This window comes from Mauremys mutica, chromosome 3, assembly GCF_020497125.1.
Source record: "Mauremys mutica isolate MM-2020 ecotype Southern chromosome 3, ASM2049712v1, whole genome shotgun sequence".
Classification (NCBI taxonomy): Eukaryota; Metazoa; Chordata; order Testudines; family Geoemydidae; genus Mauremys; species Mauremys mutica.
This window is the reverse complement of record NC_059074.1, coordinates 187,113,076-187,132,056: the sequence shown is the minus strand read 5'-3', so window position 1 is coordinate 187,132,056 and position 18,981 is coordinate 187,113,076.

Below are 18,981 nucleotides of genomic sequence, written 5' to 3'. Positions count from 1 at the left end.
TTTGCTTTCCACTTAGTTCAGGTGGGACAAGCATGAGCTTGATGCAGCTGAGGATTGAATCCCTAGGTTTAAAAGTGCTTTGGGACTCTTCAGGATTAAAATGTAGGATATTATTATTCATGTCAACCAACCCTCTAAAACTGGGCAGTTTACTTTAATAAGCACCTCAAGAGATGAGTATCCAAATGCAGAAGATGGAAAAAGCAATTCTGAGAAATCTTATAGTTGGAGGAAGTTTTACTTGCTACTAATGGTTCTCTCATTTCTTAGCAGATGGAATACATTTTCTTTTGGTTTTCTCAGTACAGTACAAATAGGCTTCTTATAGCTTTTGCCCAGGTTTCCCAAAGTAGTTTTGCATTAGAAAAAATGCAATGCACAGTCTGAATAACTCAAAGAAAGCATTTCCACATCTCATTCCCACTCTACAAAGCAACGTCTGAATAGTGCAGCTAACAGTGCTGGGTCTGTTAAAGCTTCATCTTGCTGGACATATGTTTTCTGTACATCGGAAGGGACTATTGATTAAGTCAAATCCTGGTGAATCCCAACCTTTGTAACCAGATCTTTATCAGGAATGTTCCAGCTGACTGAGCATTTGCCAGGTTCCTGCAGATCTCTTGAGAGTTGAACTGTCAGAATACATATTCATCACTAAACCAGGACACAGCAGTTCACCAGTTTTAGGGTTACAGTTTAAATACAATGCTTACTGGGATATGATGGTTGGCTTGCTATGATCTTTTCTGAAACAAGTGATAAATGAATGGATGCTAGCTGATACTAACCTTTCCACAAATTACTGTCGGCTGCAGTCAGTGGTAGGTGTCATCATTACCATCAAAAACTCTGTCATTAGCTGGTATACAAGCTAGTGCAGAGGATGTTCCCTTACTTTTCTGGGTGGGCCCACATCCAGGTCACAATAGAGACAGGGAAGAGAGAACATTCACTATTAGGCCACGGGTGCAGATATTTGGGAACTAGGTGGGCCAGGGTGGGAGTGGGCAGAGTCTTGGCACCGCCTCCTCTAAGTGCTGGCCAGCACAGCTGATTTGGTGCACTGCGAAAAGAAAGGGCTGGTGCAGCTTTTCCCCTGGGGCATGGTCCCAAGTCACAACCTAGTCCCTACTATGCACTCAGGGCACATTACAAGGTGCCAATCTAACCCCATATGAACACTTCACATAGACTACTTCACCTCAAGGTTAAACTTAATTCTTATTATAAATACTTTCTGATGTGCAGTTACTGCACCTGGCTCCCAAGTATATTAACCCCCCCCACACACACACACCCATTATAATTACAAGAACATTTCTTCATGACATTCAAAATACTTTTTTCACAAGGCTGGTGTTGAGAAGCTGAAGTATAATCTAATTAAGATGAATTAAGTCTCTCTAACAAAGAGATAACTCATTCATATTACAGGTTGGTTCATAACATTAGGATTTCTGCTACCCAAGACAAATGTGCAAAATGATCGAATACATTCAGAATGTCAAAGATTTTTATGGAAAATAGTCAGAAGTGTAAGACTTTCTATAGTCAAAATCTCAGCCACTCTATAGATACAGTTGACTCAAAGCACAACTGCATAATACTATTATTACACTAGCACCAAGAGGACCAAGCTGAGATCACAGCCCCATTTAGTATGCACACAGACTAAGACAGTCCGTGCTCCAGAGATCACAATCCAGTCAGATAAAACAAAGGAAGAATTGTTATCCCCATTTTACAGATAATCTACCTCTGCCTCAGCTCCTCAAATGACTTGCCCCAGGTCACAGAGGGAGCCTGTGGTAGAGCTGGGAACTGAATCCAGATCTCCTGAGCCCAGTCCAGTGCCTTAATCACCAGGCAATTCCTGCATATAAAGTTACTGAGTCTGTCAGAGTGTTCACTGACCAGTGGTGCACAGCCTTGTAGTCGGGGTTGGCATAGCAAGTTCTCTGCCCCATCTGGCGTCTTGCTGATGGTGCTCCAGCTTGGTGATGGTCTCTCTTCCCAAAATTCAGCAGCTCTCTGACCAGGTAACAATTGAGCCCTACCCTTTCAGGGTAGGAGTCCTAGAAATAAGAGTCCAGGTGTTCTTACAAAAAGGATCCTCAGGCCCAACTTTGGCTAGGAGGACCCAGGCTGTCCCACTACATGGGGTTCCAGTGCAGGGATGCTATAACCAGCAGCCAAGGTCTGCTCCTTCAGACTCTTTTCAGAGTAGCAGCCGTGTTAGTCTGTATCCGCAAAAAAAACAGGAGTACTTGTGGCACCTTAAAGACTAACAAATTTATTTTAGCATGAGCTTTCGTGAGCTAAAGCTCACTTCTTCGGATGCATAGAATGGAACACACAGACAGGAGATATTTATACATACAGAGAACATGAAAAGGTGGAAGTATGCATACCAACAGGCAGAGTCTAATCAATTGAGATGAGCTATCGTTAGCAGGAGGCAAAAAAACTTTTTGAAGTGATAATTAAGATGGCCCATAGAAGGTGTGAGGAGAACTTAACATAGGGAAATAGATTCAATTGGTGTAATGACCCAACCATTCCCAGTCTTTATTTAGACCACAGTTAATGGTATCTAGTTTGCATATTAATTCAAGTTCAGCAGTCTCTCTTTGGAGTCTGTTTTTGAAGTTTTTTTGTTGCAAAATTGCCACCTTCAAGTCTGTCACTGAGTGGTTAGAAAGGTTGAAGTGTTCTCCCACTGGTTTTTGAATGTTATGATTCCTGATGTCAGATTTGTGTCCATTTATTCTTTTGCGTAGAGACTGTCCGGTTTGGCCAATGTACATGGCAGAGGGGCATTGCTGGCACATGATGGCATATATCACGTTGGTAGATGTGCAGGTGTACGAGCCCCTGATGGTATGTCTGATGTGATTAGGTCCTGTGATGGTGTCACTTGAATGGATATGTGGACAGAGCTGGCATCGGGCTTTATTGCAAGGATAGGTTCCTGGGTTAGTGTTTATGTTGTATGGTGTGCGGTTGCTGGTGAGTATTTGCTTCAGGTTGGGAGGCTGTCTATAAGCGAGGACTGGCCTGTCTCCCAAGATCTGTGAGAGTGAGGGATCATCTTTAAGGATAGGTTGTAAATCTTTGATGATGCGCTGGAGAGGTTTTAGTTGGGGGCTGTAGGTGATGGCTAGTGGTGTTCTGTTATTTTCTTTTTTAGGCCTGTCCTGTAGTAGGTGGCTTCTGGGTACTCTTCTGGCTCTGTCAATCTGTTTTTTCACTTCAGCAGGTGGGTATTGTAGGTTTAAGAATGCTTGATAGAGATCTTGTAGGTGTTTATCTCTGTCCGAGGGATTGGAGCAAATACGGTTGTATCTTAGAGCTTGGCTGTAGACAATGGATCGTGTGGTGTGTCCGGGATGGAAGCTGGAGGCATGTAAGGCTCATCTCAATTGATTAGACTCTGCCTGTTGGTATGCATACTTCCACCTTTTCATGTTCTCTGTATGTATAAATATCTCCTGTCTGTGTGTTCCATTCTATGCATCCGAAGAAGTGAGCTTTAGCTCACGAAAGCTCATGCTAAAATAAATTTGTTAGTCTTTAAGGTGCCACAAGTACTCCTGTTTTTTTTCCTTCAGACTCTGTGCTGATGCCTCCCTGCACTTCTTCCTACTTCAGCCTGTCAGCAGGCCCCTGCCACAGCTTTTTTAAGTTCATCTTTCTCTAAGGGCCAAGACTCTAAGGTCCCTCCCCCAGAATTTTCTAAGAAACTCCCAGACCATAAAGTATAAACATAAGGTCATTTCTGCCCTCCTTGGCTATAACCTTACACCCCCCTGAACTTCTCTCTGCTCTGTTCCCCAGTTAAATGTTCCCCAGGACTTGGTCCCTGGAAGCTCAGCTCCTGCCCTATTAACAGGATTCATCACAGGTACCTGCTCCAAGTTAAGCAACCTTATCAGTAAACCTGGAAAGCAGCCAGAACTGCATGAAGAAAGCAAGAAGAAAAGAAATAGGGCAGACTTCAAAATATCTGCGATACTTGTATACCAATGAAAGGAATAGGGGAACAAGTCATGGTATATGAAGAAAAATACAACTTAATTGACATTACAAGCTTTTGACACAATCTCCCACAGTATTCTTGCCAGCAAGTCAGGCCGAGCTCCATCCTCTTTGGAACCCCGCTTCAGGTAGTTGAAGGCTGCTATCAATTCCCCCCTCACTCTTCTCTTCTGCAGACTAAACAAGCCCAGTTCCCACAGCCTCTCCTCATAAGTCATGTGCCCCAGCCCCCTGAGCATTTTTGTTGCCCTCCGCTGGACTCTCCAATTTGTCCACATCCTTTCTGTAGTGGGGGGCCCAAAACTGGATGCAATACTCCAGATGTGGCTTCAACAGTGCCAGTGGTGGCAGATGACAGAACAAAGAGCAATGGTCTCAAGTTGCAGTGCGGGAGGTCTAGGCTGGATATTAAGAAACACTATTTCACTAGGAGAGTGGTGAAGCACTGGAATGAGTTACCTGGGGAGGTGGTGGAATCTCTATCCTTAGAGATTTTTAAGGCCCAGCTTGAGGAAGCCCTGGCTGGGATGATTTAGTTGGTGTTGGTCCTGCTTTGAGCAGGGGTTTGGACTACATGACATTCTCTTAAGTAAACTGGAGAAATGCGGGCTTGGCAGAACTACCGTTAAGTGGATACAGAATTAAAGAATCACAACCAATGAGTAACTATCAATGGAATGATGTCAGATTGGAGGGAGGTGTCAAATGTGTTCCACAAAGTTCTGTTCTAGATCCTGTGTTGTTTAACTTCTTTATTAATGACCTGAATATAGGAATAGAGAGATCATATTTGAAGATGACATAAAGCTGAGTGTACGTGTGTCAATACTTTGGAGGATAGAGCTAAAATTCAAAGGGATCTTGATAAATTGGAGAACTGGGCTATAGACAACAAAATGAAATTTAACAAAGATAAATGTAAGATGCTACACATAAGGAATTAAAAAGAAATCCACAAATACAGAATGGGGGATAACTGGTTTTGCAGCAGCACTGCTGAAGGATCTAGGAGTTGATGTAGTGATCTACCACAACATGAGTTAACAATGTAGTGCTGTTGCCAAAAAAAAAAAAAAGAAATGCAATTTTAGTTTTCATTAACGGAGGAATAGCATGCAAATCACGGGAGGTGATAGTATTGCTCTATTTGGCACTGATTGGGCCTTAGCTGGAGTATCATGTCCTGTTCTGGTCACAATGTATAGAAAGGATGTAGAGAAAGCAGAAAGGACCCAGATGTGAGCCACAAAGACTATCAAAGGGACAGAATGCAAGCCATATGAGCAAAAGCTAAAGGAATGGGGTATGTTTAGTTTGGAAAAGAGGAGATTAAGGGGGGATGTGACAGCAGTTTTCAAATATTTCAAAGGCTGACATATAAAAGATGGAGAAAAATTGTTCTCTTTTCCACAAAGGGCAGGACAAGAGGCAATGGGTTCAAACTACAGCATAGGACATTTAGATTAAATCTCAGGAAAAACTTTTTCTACCTGTAAGAATAGCAGGACAACGTAACAGACTGCCCAGGGACCTTGTGAAAGTTCCTTCACTGGGGTTTTCAAAGAGACTGGAGAGCCATCTGTCTTGGATGGTTTAGACACAACAAATCCTGCATCTTAGCATGGGGTTAGACTTGATGACCCTTGTGGTCCCTTCTAATCCTATGGTTCCATGATTCACTGTTTATCACAACTGCTTTGGAAGTGTTCCATATAAGTGAACACAGCCTAATAATTAGAGAACATAGGATAAAACAGCAGGTGTCCTACCATAGTTATGCACCACACCAGGAAAACTCAGTGTTCTACCTGAAACTAAAGATGAGACCAATTCAGAATCCTGGATCTGAACATCCCTGAACTTTGTGGAAGTTTGAATCCAGGTCCACATTTAAACTCTGTGGCTTCAGTCTATTTGTACTTGAAACTAAAAATAACCCCCTTTTTCTGGTCTTGTCAGTATTTTATACAATGCAATGTTCCTGATCTTGCTGTCTGATCTAGTGCATCAATATTCTTTTTCTCTTTGTATTTTTGGATGGGATCTTCTGGGATTTTCCACTTTTCTTCCAATTATTTCCCCTTCCCCCCAATCTTCAAGCCTTGCATTTCACAACAATCTTCCTTCTGTGCTGAAGCCAGCTGGACATGACTTCCTTGGGGGCTTTTAGCAATGCTCCCGGCGGTTGCCAAAGAGGTGCTTCTTTGTAGCATTGGATGCTATTATCAAGCATGTTATGAGTCATCAATGTATAAGAACTCAGGATGAAACTAGCTATAAAAAATGATGGGGGTGGGGAAGAGAGAGAGCGCAAGAGAATGACTCTGTTGGCACCCACTTTGGCAGGGGGCAGGAGACCGTGGGTCAAATTATCCTACTCCAATCACTTTTTCTTTAGCTAGCCACAGTGGAACAGGTGCAACAGGAGAAACGGAAAGACTTCTACATCAGAATATCCCATAGCTCAGTCCTTAGAAAGCTCTCCCCTGAAAGATAGCATACCCCCCATTCAAATCCTCGCTCCCTGCTTAGGAGGGAAGGGGGAATTGCAGTTGGGTTTTTTACTGCCCAGGTTTGTGTGCTAACCCCTGGGCTAAAAGTTCTAATCTAGGCTGTACTAGGGCAGCCTGGTTCAGACCAGATCCCTATGGGATGGGGCCAATAGTGCAGCAGCCATTTAGAATATTCTTAAAAGCCAAGAACATGATGAGAAATTGGGCCAACTAGAAAAGGCCACTAGCCTTATTTCTGGAGCTCAGCTAACCCAAGTACAGGCTACCCCATCACATTATTGCTATAGAAATGTTATTGCTTATATTGCTATTAGTTAGTTTAAGATTATGTTATTGTTGTTGTAAAGGATGTACTAAAAGTAATACCTTTCATGTCCATGCTAATCATGCATTGTCATTACATCCAATCAAAACCACTAAAGTTGAAACATCTGATGTAAAATCTGAAATCCATGACTTAATGCAAATAAAAGTTTAAAAATATTTGTTGTACTAAATGTACAAAAGTGGGGAGTGTGGAAGTAGAGAAAGAACTGACAGGGATTTGTAGGGGATCTTAATGCATGACAGTCTCTGTTAGCAAGAGTCAGGCTAGCTGTAACCCTAATAATGAGAGATTTGTAGAAGTGAGGATTGTGTGAGGCGAGTAAAAAAGAACTGTGTGAGAAGTTGTTGCGACCTTGTGTAGAGAATGTGTAGATAATATGAAATGTAGACTGGCATCTCTTTAGAAGTGAGAAAAACAAGATATTAGTTTGCCTTATGTATAAACAAAATGCAGCTGTTGCTTATTATTGTCTGTAACAAAAGTATAAATGCTTGCTGTAATCGTTTCCCTGTTGAGAGACCTGTCTAGGAAAGGGAGACCCTATGTCCTAGTGCACTCTCTCCCTGCTGTAGCTGCTAAACAGAATAAAGTATCTGACTCTGCTGCACCCAACCAAAAAGTGAGAACTAAGTTTTTCTCCGACACCAGTAAAGGGCAATTCAGCCTCCAGTGACCTCTGCAGAGTTACTAACTTTAATCTGAACACAGCTGGTCAACTTCTGCTCTCAATTAAACACAGCTTCAACTCCATTGATTTAGGTGGGGGTCACGTGCCTTAGAAGTCCATTTTAACTAAAAATTTGCACCTTTTTATATAAACAGATTTAAAAATGGAAAAATCACAAAAAACACCCTCTTCCCATTCCTATTGTAGCACACTTCTTTCTCTAAGACAAAGAAGTTATTATTTGTGTAGTAAATCTGCCTGTTTTGTTATTTTAATTGGATTTGTTATTAACAAAGACTCTAGTATTTTGATGTTAAATGGCAGGAAACTGGCCTGCTGTATTTTAGGTACTTTTTTATAGTAAGTACTTTTTCATAGTTTCTTTCCCACTTCTATTAAACTGGGTTTTAAAAACCCATGTAGAAGGATAGCATAGAAAATCTGACTCACCTTGGTTTAAAAGCTAAATTAGAGCAATCTATCACTTCAGTCTAGTGATCATAGACTTCTCCTGGAAGATTCTGAAATGTCTGTACTAGTCCAGATTTTCAGAATAACAATGAAAATGCAAATTAAAATGTTTTATCACAGTGTGAATTTAAATATATGCTTCCAAAGGTCCAGTAAAGATTAAAAATTCACTTTAATGCATTTGTTAGCCTTTGCATATTAAAATGTAATATTTCAAATATGATATCTAGACATATTAAATGGCAAAAAAACTTTGTTAATGCAGAGTTAGGGTTCCTGGTGATAGCTCTGCCTTTCCAGAATGTCTACTGCAGCAAAACTCAAACTTATGAAAACCAGGAAATACAGAGGGAAGGTAAAAGCAACCTTAACTCTGCCCCTGGAGATGGCAAGAGCCCCTGGGAATTATCTGCATGCACTCCAGCTGTATTCATTTTATTAGTGGTAGCTGTAATGAATAGTTGGAATAAGTTGGAGCAGCTTGGAAGTCCAGGTATATTGTGTCCACTGTAATATGAAGAAAACTGGAATTAGGTTGAGGAGCATCATTGAGCTGTAATTGTGATATGAGAAGACCCAGGTCTGGGTGTAATCAAAAGAGAGTGGTGCATGCGTACATTGATGTTCTACTCTACATTCTTTCAATATACAATTGTGTACGTTGTGTCAATAGCAGGGCACGGGGCCTTTTCACCATAGCTATTGCCAGCATGAAAGTAGTCTGTGGATTTAATGAAGGATAGGGGAAAGTATAGGCTGAGGTGGTACCCTGAGTGCAAGGGTGAAGTGGTTGTAAAATTTTACAAGTGTTGTAGTCTGTTGATGGAGTAGCCTCAGTGTTGGAGCCTATGTCCCCAAAACCTGGATAGTTTTATAACATGGTTGTTACAGTAATTTTAAGCATGTAAGAGAAGACTCATGTCTCTCTTCTTCTCCACCTGTGCTCCACCATTCCCCACAACATGTATCACCCTCTCACATCAACATTCCCAACTCTTCCTCCCCTTCTCATCCCATTAAGCCACTGATTGGCTCATTAAATTTATTAAAATGTAAGATGTTGCTCCTTGCTGTCTCCTGTTCTACGCTGCTGTGTACATTTATCGCAGGCAGCAGTTTACAAGAAGGCCACATGTGACCTTGGTTATGTAGCCTGAACCCAACAACACTGAGCTGGGCCCTCACTCCTACTAACCACTGCTAGCTGGGATTCCTGCCCCTGTTGCAGCCAGACTTCCTCAGCCATGCCCCAGGTTCATCCAATCTGCCCTCTTCCAAACAAGGCCCCTCCCCCCCACACTCTGACCAGTGCCCACTCCTCCTTCAGGGGTGATGCGTGTATCTTAACTATTCATTGTCTGGATTTCAGATGTTTCCATTTCTGTTACCTTCATTCCCCCCACACCAGATCCCAGCTCACATGGATGGGCAAGGAGTGGAGGTCAGACACCTCAAGAGGAGCAGGGTCCCACAGATCCCAGAACTTAATGTGGACAGGGAGAGAGGCTCAGACCCCTGCAGAGAGGTAGGGCTCCCTCATATCCCAGCACACATATGGCAGAGGAGAATTCAGAGCTGACAGGCCTCCCCCACTACCTAACCCTTCAACTGCCTCTGCTGTCCCTCATGTTCTCCAACCCCTCCTGTCTTCTCTCCTCCCATGCCCCTTCATCCCTCCTGCAAATCTCTTCCCTCCCCTATCACCCATTCCTAGTTACCCACCCCCCCACATTATAACCTCATCTCTTGCTGCAGATGCATGCCCTCCCTGCTTCCCAGCTAGTGAGCATTCACATGTGTAATTTCTTTTCTTTTTAAAAATAGTTTCAGTGCCTTCTGAATGTTCTGCTGTATTTAGGGCTGGTCTACCCTGGGAACTTAAATAAGCCTGGCTACATGTCTAAGTGGTGTGGAAAATCCACCCCCATGAGAGACATAACTTTGCTGACCTAACCCCCGGCATAGACAGTGCTAGGTCGATGGAAGAATTCTTTCATTGACCTAACTACAACCTCTTGGGGAGGTGGAGTACCTATGCTGATGGGAGAACCTCTTCTGTTTGGCATAGATAGTGTCTTCATTGAAATTCTATAGTGGCATCGCTGCAGTGTTTTAAGCAGGGGTCCCCAATGTCGTGCCCATCGGGGCGTCTAAGTGTGCCCGCGTACTTGCTGGCGGACGAGTATCCGCCGAAATGCCGCCGACAAGCAGCGTCATCCAGAGGCGTCGCTGCCGAAGTGCCGCCGATTTTCGGCAGTGACACCTCTGGATGACACTGCGGCGATGCCTATTGATGTTGCCGCTTATCGGCGGCATTTTGGCAGATGCTCATCTGCCGCCATGGTCCTCCGTGGCTCGTCGTCTGGCACCCACCAGACGAAAAAGGTTGGGGACCACTGGTTTTATGTGTAGACAAGTCCATAATCTCTGATTACATTTTTTAGACAATTTGACAGAGGCAGATTTTCTCCCAGATGTTTACAATTCATTCTTAGATTTCTGCCCAGAGTGTGTTTCAAGCAGCAAAGTTGCAGGCTCAGAGCAGTACTGGGTTTACCATGGCACCAATGGTTCCATGGGGCTGGGCCCACACTCAGAACGGGCCCCTAACACCCTCTTCCTTCCCTCTCTCAATGCTGTGCGAGGCCCTGAGCAAGAGCTAGGAGCCACACCCTGGTTACCACGGCACCCAGCCTCCAGCCCCAGAGAACACCTACCCCCACACAGGCCCGGCCAGCCCCTAGGGTGGGCACACCGCCACCCCCCACCCTCCTGTGCAATACACTGTACCAGGGCCCCGCTACATTGTATACCTTGTGTCGTGCCCAGAGACAGGCAACAAAACTCTCATCCTTTGTCTGCAGGGATCCAGCCCAGGAGCTGAGAGCCCTATGGGCCCTGGGAGCTATAGTTCCTTGCCAGGTCCCTGCTTGGACAGTCTGCCCTGGAGCAGGGAAGAAATGACATTTCCAAGCATCCCCTTGGTTGCTATCAACAGAAGGGGGAGTGGGAGGGAGAGGGAGTGGGGAAGCTGCCAGGGCTGGTGAGACCCTATGTGCCACGCTTGCGGTGAATGGGGAGCTGGCTGCTAGAAGAGGGTGGTACTGTGAATGGGGAACATGTATGCACAAGGAGTAGAAGGCTTTGGCCCAGATATCACCCTCAGAAGACTTCCCCAAACTGGATTAGGGATGCTGGTGGCCTCGGCTGGCAGCCCCCAAAGAAGGAATTGGGTGGAATGAATGGACAATGCACCTCTATCTGAAGCCTAGCAAGGGAGGTATGTGGACCCCACCAGGAGAAGTTAAAATTATAAGTAAGGGAGGGAAGGTTCTACTAGAGGACCTCGGCAGCTTTAGGTACAGTACTAGGCACGCAGGAGGATGTCACTCAATTTCCATTTCTGAGACATGGAAGCAGAAATTGGCTTTTCCTTTCCAGATTTATCTAATATATTCAGAAAGGGAATCTAGCACCTCCCTTCCAGATTTGAACATCCTCAAAGTTCAGGAGCCCTCAAGTACAATTTGGGCTGCTTTCTGTTACTTAATTTCTCCCAAATCAAATACTGATCCACTGTAATTTATTGTAGAAAAAGTAGGATAAAATTGAGCAACAAATGCTGGCATCTTCCCAGTGCTAACTAGTATTGGAATTGCTATTTTCAACAACCATTAGCGTTTGTTTTTTTAAGTTTTGTGTGTTTAAAAAGAAGATGACAGTAATATTGCATTGGCAAGTTCCCCACAGAAACCAAGAGTGGAACAAAAGAACAGCAAAGGCACCTCAACTTTTCCTCATTATGTGGGACACTCTTACAGTATGGATCCAGATATCCTCTAATCACACAAACTGAAAATTGTTCCACTTTACTGCAGTTCTGTAACCATGCAGGAACCAGTCCTGTGTTCTGTGCACATCCAAAATTCCTACTGAATTCAGAAGTGCCTTGCTTTTGTAACCATACCACCTGATATTTTCAGACTTGTAAGCTAAGCAGGTTTACATTTAGTAATTAGGTGGGAGGCCTCTAAGAAAAAGTTAAGTGCTGCAGGAGGTGTTGATTATTCACTAGGTAATGTGAACAATAGTAAACCAGTGCAGAATAGTTTTAGAATGCACTGTACTCCTAGAGTCTAGAATGAGTTCCTTCGCTTCTATGTACAGTCCATTAAAGACAATGAAAAGATTCCCAATGACTTCAACAGGCTTTGGGTGGAACTGGTTATACATGGGGTAACTCCCCTGTCTTCATAGGGTCTTCTTGTGTATTTGGTTGTCATGGTTTTTGTTCCTATGGCAACTGAGTTAGATTATTAGGGGATAGCCCAGCCGGTTTCGGCCAGTTGGGTGAGCTCTGTGTCTGTAAATAAAATGGTAGTTTTGTTAGCTGTCTGGCCTCAAGTGATTTCTTCCTAAACCGGCTGCCCCCAAGGATATAACAAGTGGCGACGAGGGTGAGATTCCGGTGCTGCTCCAGTAACAGAAGGAAGTAGAAGTCAAGGTAAAGAACAAACAAACAAAAAAGCTGCTTGTTTGCACTGACTGTGAAAGTGAAACTAAAAATCATGGCTACTCTGACCAGGCCACTGGAACCTTTTGATGAGAATATAGAGCAGTGGCATGTGTATACTGAGCGTTTTGAGCTTTTTGTTATTGCAAATGACATTACAGAAGCGAAGAAGGTGCCAATATTCTTAAGTGTTGTAGGGGCTAAAACCTACTCCCTGCTACGCAGCTTACTACACCCTGTTAAGCCAGCGACTAAATCTTACAGTGACATTGTGGAAATCCTGGGGTCCCATTTTTCCCCCAAACCACTGGTAATTGCTGAAAGATATAGGTTCCACAAAAGAGACCAAAAGGAAGATTAAACAGTTGTACAATTTGTAGCAATTTTAAAAAAGCTAGCAGAACACTGTGAATTTAAGGAGATGTTAAATGATGCCCTGTGTGACAGGTTAGTGTTTGGCCTCTACAGTGAAGCTATACAGAAGCGCCTACTGACAGAGGCTCAGCTTACCTTACAGAAAGCTGTTGATATTGCTGTCTCCATGGAACTGGCTACAAGGGAGGCACAATACATCGGTGCATCCCCTAGGGTGCAAAAAGTGTCACAAGAACTGACCCACAAAACGGTGCAGAGTCAAGAATGTTACTGCTGTGGTAAGCTGGGTCACCAGGCATCAGAATGCTGGTGTAAGGACCTGGTGTGTCGACACTTTGGCAAAAAGGGATACATTGAGTGTGCCTGTAAACAAAAAAAAAGAGGCCTGTGGTCTGGCCGACAAAAAGAGGAACCCTGCATACCCTAGAGCAGACCCAGGATGATCAAAGTGACACCTCATCACAAGAGGAAGTGCCACTGCATGTTTTGTCTTTGGCAATGGGCTCACATGAATACTGGGTAACCCCGTTGTTGGATGGCAAACCTATACGCATGGAACTGGACACCGGTGCAGCCGTCTCGCTGGTCTCCGAGACTGTGTATAAAGAAAAGCTACAGTATCTTCCGCTTAAGGCAACAAAAACTGTTCTGAAGACGTATACGGGAGAAGCTGTGCCCATGTTGGGCACTATTGATGTTAAGGTGGAGCTCAATGGACAGGCTGCTAAATTGCTACTGTTTGTGGTGAGAGGTGACTACCCAGCCTTAATGGGTAGGTCTTGGCTTGGGAAGATTCAACTGAACTGGGCAGAAGTGCACCGGATGACTAAAGAAGAAACCAGTCTAACCCCTATACTAAGGAAACATGCTGCTGTTTTTGGAGATGATTTGGAAAGTATGAAGGGAATCACTGTGACATTGAACATTAAACCTGACAGTCCACCAAAATATCTGAAAGCCCGAACTGTGCCATATGCCATCAGGCTGAAAGGCGAAGCGGACCTGGAGCGCCTGGTCACCAATGGAGTCCTAATACCAGTTACCCGTAGCTCATGGGCCACTCCTATCATTCCAATAGTGAAGAAAGATGGCTCTCTCCAGATTTGCGGTGATTTTAAAGTCACTGTCAACCCAGTGTTGTGTGCAGAGCAATACCCGCTTCCCCGCATCGATGACCTCTTTGCAGGCCTGGCTGGGGGACAAAAGTTCAGTAAGATTGATCTGAGTCAAGCATATTTACAGATGCACGTCGATGAAAAGTCCCAAGAGCTGTTGACTATTGTGACTCATAAGGGGCTTTATCGATACTGTCGCCTACCCTTCGGAATAATGTCTGCTCCCGCCCTGTTCCAGAGGTCTATGGACCAGATCTTGTGTGGCTTGTCAGGAGTTCAGTGCTATCTGGATGATATCCTGGTCACTGGAAGAAATGAAGAGGAAGAATTTAGAGGCTACCCTACAAAGACTGGAAGAGTATGGCCTACGAGTTCGCAAAGACAAGTGTGAATTCTTCAAGCCCTCTGTTGAATATTTTGGACACACCATTGATTCTACAGGTCTTCATAAGGCCCCTGCAAAAGTTAAAGCTATTGTGGAGGCTCCCCCACCTCGAAATGTAAGCCAGCTGCGCTCGTTTCTAGGACTACTGAACTATTATGGAAAGTTCATCTCACAGTTAGCCACACTGCTAAAACCACTTCATGAGCTCCTTGGGCAGAACAAGGCCTGGAAGTGGACTGAAGCCTGTGATGTTGTATTTAACAAAGCTAAGGATGCATTGCTAAATTTTGAAGTTCTAACACACTTTGATCCATCCTTACCCCTACAATTGGCCTGCGATGCCTCCCCTTATGGAGTGGGAGCAGTCGTGTCACACATTATGCCTTTGGGAGAAGAGAGACCTATTGCTTTTGCTTCACCCACTCTAAGCAAAGCAGAAACTAACTACGCCCAAATCGAACGTGAGGCATTAGGAATTGTTTTTGGAATTCGGAAGTTTCATCAGTACCTGTTTGGGCGAAAGTTTACTCTTCTCACAGACCATCGACCTCTGACATCAATTTTTGGACCCTACACAGGCATTCCCCCATTAGCTGCTAGTCGTATGCAACGTAGGGCATTGTTACTTTCAGCACACACATATGAAATCAAATATCGGAAATCCACTCTGCACGGCAATGCAGATGGCCTCTCAAGGTTGCCTTTGCCGGTCAAACATCAAGATAGTGCCCAAAAGGAAATCTTCTACTTTGAACAGGTAGAGAATACACCCATCACTGCTACTCAGATAAAGAAGGCAACTCGTGTTGACCCAGTATTGTCCCAAGTTATGGACCTGGTGATGCATGGAAAATCTCGACAAACCTCTCCGGTCTCACCCAACCTTGTTTCCTACACAGTCCAGACTGCAGAGAATCTTACCTGGCAGCGACATGTATATCAGCTGTTGCCAGGTCATGCCAGTCCTCCGAACACATCTGCAGTTGAGTGGTCTGACTTCACCACTTCTGGTGAGACACCGAATCACAAATCACCTGTTTCTGACTGTTCTCCTCCATTACTGCCGGCGGCTGAGATACCCCTTTGCCCAGCACGAGCTGATACCACCTCCTCACCTGCTCGTGCTGCCGACCCAGAGCCCATGGTACTTTCGGGTGCAACAACACCAGAAGTTCGCCGTAATCCACCTAGAGACAGAAAGCCTCCTCATCGGCTGGATCTTTAGCTAGGGCGAACCCACTGTTATGGGGCAAAATAATCCCCAGGGTTTAGCCGGGAATGGAGGCAGTCTACCCTCCTTCTCTAGTCTAGTGTGTGTTTTATTTAGGGGATGTTCTTATTAGGGGGGGAGGAATATGTTGTGTATTTGGTTGTCATGGTTTTTGTTCCTATGGCAACTGAGTTAGATTATTAGGGGATAGCCCAGCCGGTTTCGGCCAGTTGGGTGAGCTCTGTGTCTGTAAATAAAATGGTAGTTTTGTTAGCTGTCTGCTGTCTGGCCTCAAGTGATTTCTTCCTAAACCGGCCGCCCCCCAAGGATATAACAGGTCTCACAGCAGAGACGAGTAGTGTGAGCTTGTGGCAGAGCTGCTACTCAGGGATGGGGAACCTCCTGGTGCCCCAGCCTCCAAAATCATCCAGGATACACTTTCTCCACCGTTAAGTGTTAGCTGTTGGGTGCATGGGAATTGGGGGCCCCTGCTGCAGGTGATGGGCATCTCAGGTACTTAAAGCCATGGCTTGGAGTAGGGAAGCACCTAACTGCAGAGTCTACATCTGCCATTGCAAGGTTCAAGCATGCTCAGCCTTGGAATGGCCATCCCTCCCACAGCTAGTAGGTGCACCTGTCTAAGGCTGGCCCCATGGCTGTAGCCAGAGAAGCTATAGGTGGCTCTGTGACTACTGGGAGCCATTAAGCTAGGAGCAGATAAAGAAACTGGAATTAACCTCAAGGAACAGAGGTCACCAGTAGGAAAGGAATGTCAAGGGAAGCAGGGAAAGCAGAAGCAGGTCAGGTTTGCGGGGGGGAAATAGGACCAGCTATCTGGGGAGCACGTCCAAGATAGAAGGGAAGCAAGCATGAGGAGAGGTAGTGGTGACCAGGTAGTGGAATAGCATGTAGATGGGAGCAGAGGGAAAAAAGTAGGCTAGTGACTGCAGGTTCTCAGGGGCTAAGTGCTCACTGAGCCAGGGTTGGAGAAATGGTGTTTGCAAGTGGCTTGTTCAAAAGGCAGGATGGGTGCTGGGGGAGGGATTTGTCAGAATTGATCAGGTATCTGCTGGCTGTGAAACTTTATTCAGCTGAGGCCAGGACCATGGACAGTGGCTGGTGAAATAGGGTGGTACTGGAGGCTTAGCTATACTGCCACTTTACACTGCTGAAACTTGCAATGCTCAGGGCTGTGTTTTTTCATACCCCTGAGCGAAAAAGTTGCTGCACTGTAAAGTGGCAATGAATGAGGAAGGAGATAAATCTGTGGGGAGTTTCCCTGATCACTATGAAAGTTCTGCTCACTGGTAAACCCACATGGGTACAGCTCAATGAGAAAAACTTGGGGCTGAGGAATACATATAGTCATGCAGAGGTGTGTGATCAAAATGAAAAATGTTTCTGAGATTCAATACTGGGTAAGGCGCCGCCAAACCAGTCCCACACTCAGAAGGGGCCCATAATGACTACATGGGAGCCCACAAATATATTTGGCACCGGGCCTACAAAAGGTTAATTCAGCCCTGGCTCAGAGAGGTTTTTAAGTAGCCCGTTCATCTCAATGAGATGTTCTCAGCTGAAAGAGAATATCCTATGGAGATGAACACAGCCTGAAAGAATAGCTCTGAGAAGTGTGAACTTCTCCATTCACCTCAGTTCCCCCCTCCTCTGTGCTGGAGAGTTTCAGATATGTGTTGAGCATACCTGTTCTTAGTCCCTCAACCCAATCGCAGCAGTGTGTTCTTGTTGCTTGCTCTGAGTGTGCCTGTTCTAAGCTCCCATTCAGAAGGCAGGACTTCCCCAGATCCTGACTCACATGAGGGGTAGGGAGAGGGCTCAGACACCCCCATAAAGACAAGCCCCCCAGAATCTGACTCTCATGGGGGGGCAGGTAAGAAATGGGGGGTCACATCCCATAGATGGGCAGGCCCTCCCTAGATCCTGATACATGCACAAGGACAGGGAGTGGGGCTCAGACACCACGGGTAACCGCCAGATGACATGGGGGATAAGGAATTAGCCTTATACCCCTCAAAAAAGCAAGCCCTCCAGAACCTGGCTTACATGGGGGGCAGGGAGGGGAGGGGTCAGACTGCTATTGATGAGCAGGGACACACAGTTTGTGGTGCATACAGGGGGAAAGGGATTGGGGCTCAGTAACCACCCATGGCACAGGGACCCCACTTCCCAGACCACATGAGAGGGTAGGGTGAAGAGCTCAGACCTCTCCCAGAGAGACAAGCTCCTCCAGAACTTGGCTCATATAATGAAGAACAGGGAAGGAGTAGTCAAACCCCTGGTGGTCTTCAGATCATGGCGCACACATGGGAGGGAAATGTGGGGCTGACAGGCACCCCTGCCCCATTCTCCCCCAATTCCCCTGTCACTCATGTCCCCCTTTCCAGTGTCCCAAACCTTCCCCCCACATTCCCACCTACTCTTTCACCTCCGATCACCCTCCCCTTTCAGCAAGCATTTTCTTTTTAAGAAATAGTTTCAGCATCTTCTGCTCTACTCAGATTACATTTCCCCAGAATAAAAATCCCCCTTTAGCAGAGACAGATTAGAGCAATAGGCCTGCTCTATTTACTTCAAATTTCTGCCATGGATTGGAACACACAGGGCTTGGGTTGCAGCTTACATTTAATGACCACAATGTAGCCTCAGAGCTAGCCAGGTCCTGTAGTGGAAAGGTAAGTTTCCAGATAGTTAGCCTCTCTGTCTGCACATGCTCAGTAGAAGTCATTAAGCACAGAGGCATTCTCAAGCATCTAACTGGAGAAGCAAACTCTTTTTGAAATAACATTTTAATTTGATTCCCCCAAAAGTGTTGCTGGGTGTCATGCACTTTGGTGGGGTAACCCTTGAGCATCTGAGACCATGGTGTGATGATCTGAGTCCTGCTTGATCCCTATCTGTGAGCACAAAGAGATTGCCAGAATCTGTTAACTTTAAGAAACTATTTACTCCCAGGGACAGTCTTGGGTGAAATGGCCCCAAATTAGGGTCACTAACTGAACCACATACCTCCACAGGGAACACCAAACTTCAAGTCAATCAGAGTAACCATGCAGATTTTAGAGGAATCAAGCTTTTAACAGAAAGCTGTTCTTAACCTTAACAGTAGCAGAACAATCACTCTGCTATAATAAAAAGACACGTTCCACATTGGATGATTCCTGAAGTCTTAGCCAAGTAAAACTGCTATTGATTTCACTGTAGATATTGAGAGAAGACTGTAGGATTTCACCATGTTAGCATGCAAAAGAGACTTACGGTATGTCTACACTGCCAAAAAAATACCCGCAGCAATGAGTCTCAGAATTGGATTGACTGATTCAGACTCTCAGGGGCTTGGGCTCTGGG